The sequence below is a fragment of the Marmota marmota genome, unplaced genomic scaffold (genome assembly GCF_001458135.2).
Source record: "Marmota marmota marmota unplaced genomic scaffold, marMar, whole genome shotgun sequence".
In the NCBI taxonomy this organism is placed as follows: domain Eukaryota; kingdom Metazoa; phylum Chordata; class Mammalia; order Rodentia; family Sciuridae; genus Marmota; species Marmota marmota.
This window is the reverse complement of record NW_025999900.1, coordinates 68,033,104-68,039,543: the sequence shown is the minus strand read 5'-3', so window position 1 is coordinate 68,039,543 and position 6,440 is coordinate 68,033,104. Positions and strand designations below refer to the sequence as shown.

The 6,440-nt window shown below is 61.9% G+C and overlaps 2 protein-coding genes across 12 annotated transcripts in view; one reads left to right on the top strand and one right to left on the bottom strand.

Moving 5' to 3' along the window:
* The window catches only part of CUNH14orf180 (chromosome unknown C14orf180 homolog), a 10,603-nt gene extending 9,724 nt beyond the window's left edge, over positions 1–879 (bottom strand). For 4 of the 8 annotated variants that reach the window (XM_048799447.1, XM_048799454.1, XM_048799452.1 and 1 more), the window contains exon 1: positions 742–879. The gene's annotated coding sequence lies outside the window, so the exon portion shown is untranslated. Of the gene's footprint in view, positions 1–66; positions 712–741 lie in introns of those variants that run through there. The other 4 variants (XM_048799455.1, XM_048799458.1, XM_015488787.2 and 1 more) reach the window with 4 other exon arrangements.
* LOC125615383 overlaps positions 1–6,440 on the top strand; it is a 22,036-nt gene that overhangs the window by 3,285 nt on the left and 12,311 nt on the right. The window contains exons 2-3 of one of the 4 annotated variants that reach the window (XM_048799445.1): positions 1,541–1,687; positions 2,707–2,839. The exons of 1 other annotated variant lie outside the window; for it this stretch is intronic. The gene's annotated coding sequence lies outside the window, so the exon portion shown is untranslated. Of the gene's footprint in view, positions 1–1,540; positions 2,840–6,440 lie in introns of all 4 variants that reach the window. 2 more of the 4 variants (XM_048799444.1, XM_048799443.1) reach the window with 2 other exon arrangements.

The following is a 6,440-nucleotide window of genomic DNA, read 5'->3' as shown; positions in this document are numbered from 1 at the left end:
GTCCCAGTCACCTAAGCAGTTTGGCTCCGCTGGGAAGAAACAGGAAGCCAGGGACGCCCCACTGACCTTCTCTCTGTAGGTGGGGGGCCAAGCTGGGGCGCGGGGCACAGGGCTCCCAGGGAGGCCGAACCCGCAGGCAGCTCCCCAGACACACGCTCAAAAGGGCCCCTGGCTGCTCTGTCCATGGCTGCGCTCACTCAGACACCTAATGGCCCTGGCTCGGGGGGCAGGGAGCAGGGCTGGCCTGGAGCAGCTCCCACCATCCAGGGGAGCTGGAGCCTCTGTGTGGCTGAGAGGTCCTTATCCAGCTTCGGCCTCCAACGGGCTGCCTCCCGCCTCCCCAAGATGCCCGAGGCTCGGGCGGGGTGTGGGTGAAGGGCACAGGCTGGGGGTGTGGGTGAAGGGCACAGGCTGGGGGTGTAGATGAAAGGCACAGCCTTGGGCCAGTCCTGGCGGCCCAGGAGTCTCAGAACACCAGGGGCTAGGATGTCCCTGAGTCCACTCTCCGGTTCCCCGTGCAGATGGGGTTCAGAGGAGCTGGGTGTTTCTGGGGCCACCAGCCCTGGTTTTCCTGAACTGTCCCCTTTAGGGAGCCCCTCAGTCTTGGGTGGAAAGCAAGGGGAGGTGGCCTGCTAGCCCCTGCCTCTGATTGCTGTCCACCCTGCGGGTTCCTGGCCTGCACCATCATCTGTTCCTGAGCAGGAAGCTGCGTCCGCCTGCTCCCGGAGCTGGCTCTCTCACCTGGCTCCCTCCGGGGTCCTCGTAGCTCAGAATCAGCCCTGCTCTGCAGGTGCCAGCAGTGTCCGCTGTGTCAGGGATGGCAGAGCCCCTCCTGCCCACTGAGGAGGGGGGCCAAGGGCGGCCCCGCAGGGCACACAGGTGAAGGGCCTGCTGCCTCCCTCTGGCTCTGGCCTGGAGGGGCCACCGGCTTATCCACAGGACCCAGTTGGTGCGAGCTGCGTCCCTGAGCCTGGCCCCTCTGCTCTGTTGTGGAGTCTGTCCAGCTCTCCAGGGCTGAGCTGCGGTCACCTCTCCCCTTTGGCAGGAATAGCAACAACCCGAGGATAGGCCTCTGGCCTCAGATTGGGTGGGAGGTGGCTGTTCCCCAGGCCCCTGGTGGACAGCAGGCCAGGCCTGCAGACAAGGCCAGGGGTCAGGGCCACTGTTCCCTCCCCCTTGGCCCAAATGTGTTCTCCCAGGCTAGCTCCAGAGCTGTGTAGCTTACAGAAAGCCCAGGGCTTGAATGAGTGGATAAGTGAGGGTCGTGTGCCCTGCTGCAGGGCGGAGCCCTGGGCTCGGGAGGAGCCCCCTTGGGCCCATTTCCTCTGCCCCACATGGCCCCAAGCCCTGAGGTTTCAGGGGAAAAGGGCAAAGGACAAGTCCCAAGCTGAGGGTTTGGGGCATGCTGTCGGAGTCCCAGTAGTGCCTGGCAGGAGGAACAGCATCTGGGCCAGGGAGGCACAGTGGGAGTGAGGGGACCAGTGTCCAGGGTCTGCCCAGTGGGGCACACAGGGTTCTCCTTTATATCTGCTGCTTGCAGCTGCCCTGCTTGGCAGGTGTAATTGGCTCCTCATCTATATGAGGAAAGTGCAGCTCAGAGAGGCCAGGCAACCCACCTACTGTCACACAGCCAGGAGGAGGTGCTGGCTCAGGCTCAGTGGCTGCTGCTCAGTAGCCCCATCTGCAGGTGAGCATGGCATCCCCGGGGGAATTGGATCTGAGGGGGGCTTTGTGGGCTGCCACAGGCATGAGGTCGGCAAGTGGGCAGACCTCTGGGTGACTTATGGGGTTCAACTGTTTTGAGGGATAGTCGAAGGACAGTGGGGACACCTGTCTCATAATGTTCCCTGGAGGCATATCCTGCTTAGGTACAGCTATGGGATCCCTGAGCCTGGGTGTGCAGGATGGGAGGGGCAGGGTGAGGGGAGGGACGATGTCCAGGCCACCAGGGGCCACAATGGCCACAGATGCCTGGACGTACCACCCATGCCCATGCAGGGGTGCTGGGGGGGGGGCACTCCCTGGCTAACCCTGGGGCAGGTGCAACTTCCCCTGTAAGGGCAGGTGGTCAGTTCCTTGCTCCCTGGGCCACACTGAACTCTGCCCTCAGACATGGGGATCTGGCATGTCTGTGTCCCAATAAAGCTTTATTCACAAAGACCAGGTGTCCAGCTGGCCCAGGATGACTTACTGACCCTTGTTCCAGGGAGACCGCCTAGGAGCCTAGGAGGGTGGGGGCAGAGGGAGTCCTATGCAGCAGGGACATGTAGGAGGACCAAGGTCTTGACGCCAACAAAGCCCAGATCCCGGCTCAGCTCTGACCCACCAAAGTCGGAGCTGTTCCCACTGGGCACAGAGCGGGGAGCTCTGGGCAGCTCCTTCCTGTCCTGTCCTTTGACCAGAGAAGGAAGGGCTGGCCCAGGCCTTGGAAGCTGCCTACTGCCTGCTCTCTCTGGAAAGGGAATGCCACCACTGTCCCGTGGCCATTTGCTCCGGGTGATTTATTATGCCCACAAAGGCCCAGCAGCTCTTGATGCCCTTGAGCCCTGTGGTCCCCGCCAGCCGTATCCCCAGCCCCATCTGATAAGGCTTGCCCTGTGCCCTCCACCGATGCCTGCTCGATCAGGACACCACCGGGCCTCCTCAGGGTGGGTCTGAGCTTCAGGGTGCACACAGACACTCAGAGATGCCCCTGTTCTGTGCCAGGGATGGGTGAGGGGCCAGGCCCTGCCATTTCAGGCCTGCCCGCAGCCAGAGAAGGGTTCCCATGCCTGGGCAGCCACACCATCAAGGATGAGGAGCCCCAGATTTGGTCCTGACTCTGCCACTGTCCAGCCAGGTGACCCAAGCTGTCCCCTGTGCGGGGGGAGTGACTGGAGTCCCACACCAGCCTGCACCCCTCAGTGGAGGGGTTTCCTGTTCAAGTCTCCTTTGGGGCAGCAAGCCAGCCCCAGGGACAGAGCACACAGAGGTCTCCAGAGGACATGGAGGTCTCTGCAGAGCAGTGGACCCTCTGGTGTGAGGACAGGGATGGAGCTGGGGCTGGTAGATGGGGTCCTAGGGCCCCTGGGGCTGGAAGAGAAGGGAGAGGACTCTCACTGCCAGTCACCAGGCCCAAAGGGACAAGGGGCCAAAAGTCACCACCGGCCATGGCCACCTGGTCACAAGTGGGCCCACCAGCATACCTTGGTGGGTGGGAGGAGTGTAGCCTGAGGGTTGGGGTCCAGGAGAGAAGGAGGGGGAGGAAGTGGGACAGCGTAGGCTTTGGGTTGGAGGGCAGAGGCACCATCCCAGCAGGCGGTGGGCCTGGGTTGGGACCCATGGCTCCACATCCCTCTGTAGGGCAGGGGTGGGGAGCATCCACCCCAGAACTGGCCAAGGGAAGGATCTCAGATAGTGGGCAGTGAGTCCTCTGCCACTGGGCAGGCAAAGGATAAGGCTGCCTTGAGGACTCTCAGGGGCAGTGCACGGTATGGGAGGGCACTCAGGACGGGGAGCATGTGCCTGCTGCTCTCCCTGCTGCCCCGTGGCTTGCCTGGCACACGGCCAGAGCTGTGGCACTTTTCTGGCTTTCAACTTCAGCTAAGGGTCCTGCTTGATCACCACTGGCCATGGGGTCAACTCCCTCTACTGTGGAGCGGGCAGCTCATCATTCTGACTGAAGCAGGGACCTTTGACAGTTAGGGCTGTGTCTGGCCACCCCTGCAGAGCCAGCCCTTAAGGAGGCCAGGATGCCAGCAGCGCCTGGCCAGAGTGGGAGGCCCGACGTCCCGCTCAGCCTGGGCTAGCAGGAAGCACTGGACCCCGTTGGCACTAACAAAAGGGCCCCTTTCGCTCCTGCTAAATTATTCATGACTTCCAAGAGGCCGTAAATGTCCTCGGCTCTCTACAGGGGCCATAATTACAATGATAAATTTTATTTATGAAGTCAGTGCCTCCCTCGAGCTGGCTGCCTGGGGGGCTGTACATAAGCCATAACCGAGACGCCCCGAAACCTGCCGCGACAGCTGTTTCTCCGGCTGGGCCTTGGGGGCCGCAGGAGCAGGCAGGGAATGCCAGGGCAGGGGTCTCCGTCTGTCCCCTGACCTGCAGAGGGGGCGGTGTGGGGTCCTTTTGGCTATAGGGGCAATCACAGGGTGGGTTCTGGGTCCAGCCTGGGGGACAGTGGACCTGGGCCCCGTGGCGGGTGCCCTTGCCCCCTGCCCTTGGTCCCTGGGCCTGAGGACCCACTGAGGGGGCCTGGCTTTGGCTGCTCCCAGCTGGGCTTGCACACAGCACACACCCTGAGTTCTCACACCAGAGTTGTCCCCTGTGCAGGGCTCAGGCGCCTTGGTGGGCAGAGCAGGGCGTGTTTGCGGGTGCCCAGTGGGCACCCCTGCATGCTCCTCTCTGCCCCACCAAGCCTGCGTTTTGGCCTCGTGGGCTGCAGAGGACGAGGGCTCTTAGAGGCAGGACCCTGCCCCTGGCCAGAGGAGGCTCCTGCTGAGCCTGATGAGGACCAGGGCAGGGGGTGTGGCCTTGCCCCGCCCCTGTGCACACGGCTGCTGGGCGCAGGTCGGGAGACTCATTAGGAAGAGCTGAGAGCCTGGTAGGGCCCCCTGCTGGCCTCTGACCTGGGCTGTTGATTCCAGATGAGCATAGTGACCCCTCTCCATCCACGCAGGTTGTAGAGGGATGGGGGACTTCACGTTGAGATGGCAGGCGGGGCAGGCAGGGGGGACAAGTGAGACTGGTCCTCCTCATTGCTATCATGACAGCGACTGGACAGCCCAGCCTGGGTGCCCTGTGGCCTTGCAGCCCAGGTGGTATGGCCTTGCCTGGGCATCTTGAGGCTCTGCACCCAGGTATGGCCTGCAGCTTCCCAGACCTTTCTACCCTCTGCCGGGAGCCTCCTGGGCTCTTGGCAGATAAGTCTCTGGACTTGATGGGAACTGTCCACTGGGAAGGAGAGGTGTCCAGATCTTCTGAGAGCTGTTGGAGCTAGGGCCTGAGTGGCCTCAGTGCATGGCCAGGAGCCACACCCCTGGGCCCAGCAGTACCCATGCACGACCTTGCACTGTTAGGGGCCAGACAGAGGAGCAGGGTCAGGACACGAGGTGAGAGAGGGATTCTGTAGATGGTCCACGGTGCTGACCCCCACGGGCTTTCTTTTCCAAGAAGCCATTTGCCTGCAGCCCAGCCTGGTCTGGTGACAGGCCATGTCACATTCCTCAGGAAAGTACCTGTTAACTGCAGGAGAAATGCAGGCCCAAAATAATGTCGATGGGAGGAACCCAAGTCACCCTGAAGCTGACCAGATCCTGAAACTCTGGGAGATAAGGGTACTTCCTCCTAACCATAGAGTCTGCAAGAATATATGGTTAAGAATCCAATTAGAACCAGTCAGTGTGGGCCAGGTGACCTACAGTGGTCATGGCAATGGGGACTTAAAATCTGATGTCTTCCTGCTATCTGTCAAAGTCAAGAGGGGGACCTGGGTGGGACACTCTGGGTGGGACACTCTTCCCAGGGATCCCCAATAAAGCTGGAGTGCAGGAGAGGCACAATGTTCCTCTCCTCTCTGAGGACCCACTGTATCTCTTGGGAGTGTCCCCTTTCCCTTTCCTATTCCTTCAGTAAACTCATTCCTGTTACTCTGAGCGACGTGGCTGAAATCTTTCTGACTTGGTCTCAACAATCAGGGATGGGGGGTCTTCACGCTGCCTCAGTTTCCCAGAAGGCCCAGGGGCCAACTGTCTTCATGACACGGTGCTTGACCCAGTCAATGCTAGAGATATCAGGGCTGGTACCACATCTGTGTGGCGCCCCCTATTGGCCCCCCCAGGGAGACCCAGGGCATGGGCCTTCAGGGCCTGGCACAGGGCCTGCCACCAGGATCTCCCTGCTGCTGCCAAGTTCTAATGTCACGAGATGCTAGATAAGCCACGGGATTCACCCCTCACAGGCCAGGAATTGTCAGGGGACTGGGCCTGCACAGCCCGGAACCTCGGCCACCCACCCCGTGGACAGTCATGACTCGCTGCTAAGGGGGAGAAGCTCCGGCCCCAGGTGGCTGCCCCAGCAGAGGGCAGTGACCACACACAAGGGGCCCCTCAGCCATGGCCTGAGGGCCAGGGTGGGCACCTTCCAGTGGCAGGGTGTGAGCCCCACAGCCCAAGGGGGTGAGGGACACAAACTCCTGGGCCGCAGCAAGCAGCCTGGGGGAGTCTGGGGGAGCAGGTTGGGAGGAGAGGACGAGGAGGCCCCAGGATGGACACGCAGGGTGGGCGCAGAGCGTGTGGCTCTGTCTCCTGCCTGCTGGACAGTGGAGAGGGCACAGCCTGAAAGAGGGAGGGTGACCAGGCTGGCCAAGTTCCTGGGCTACAGATGAGGAGGGAACAGTGGCTCTCTGACCCTAGCCCACCTCCCCTCTCCCCCACACCCATGCTGGGGGGCGGGGC